An 806-nucleotide genomic window follows, 5' to 3' on the forward strand; every position below is an offset into this window, starting at 1 on the left:
GGAAAACAATTTGACAATAAATTTCATATATTAAAAAAAAAAAAAAAGAAAGTGTTTCAAGGGAGGAGTGATCCGCTGTGTCAAATGCTGCAGATAGGTCAAGAAAGATGAGTAGAAGTGACTGTGGTGTTAGTACAGTGGAGGACACTGGTGGCCTTGATAGGGGCAGGTTCAATGGAAAGGTGGAAATTCCTGGGGCAGTATCTCAGAGAACAATGAGGGAGGGTAGAATTCTGTGCACAGTTGTAGGAAGCGGTCTTAACAGGCAGTTCATACAGTCATAGGAGGGAGGCAATTAGGTGGGTCCATGAGATGATACGAACCTGTGAATTTACTGATCCCCAGGATTTTTCTTAGTGAAATAGGAAGCAAAATCATTAGCCAAGAATAAGGATGAAGAAGAAAGTGATGGAGGTTTGATGAGAAGAGAAACATGACGTAATTCTTTAGGATGATGGCTGGGGCCAGCTGAAGGATGGTATTTAAAACCCAGTTGGGGGGCACCTGGGTGGCTCAGTCGGCTAAGCGTCCGACTTCGGCTCAGGTCACGATCTCGCGGTCCGTGAGTTCGAGCCCCGCGTCGGGCTCTGGGCAGATGGCTCAGAGCCTGGAGCCTGTTTCCGATTCTGTGTCTCCCTCTCTCTCTGCCCCTCCCCCGTTCATGCTCTGTCTCTCTCTGTCTCAAAAATAAATAAACGTTAAAAAAAAAAAAATAAAAAAATAAAAAAAAATAAAACCCAGTTGGGCAGAATGTGGCGAGCTACGTTTCTGCTTGAGAGGTTAGTCCCTCAAGGCGCTCGGTAGTC

The sequence above is a fragment of the Neofelis nebulosa genome, chromosome 9 (genome assembly GCF_028018385.1).
Source record: "Neofelis nebulosa isolate mNeoNeb1 chromosome 9, mNeoNeb1.pri, whole genome shotgun sequence".
Lineage (NCBI taxonomy): Eukaryota > Metazoa > Chordata > Mammalia > Carnivora > Felidae > Neofelis > Neofelis nebulosa.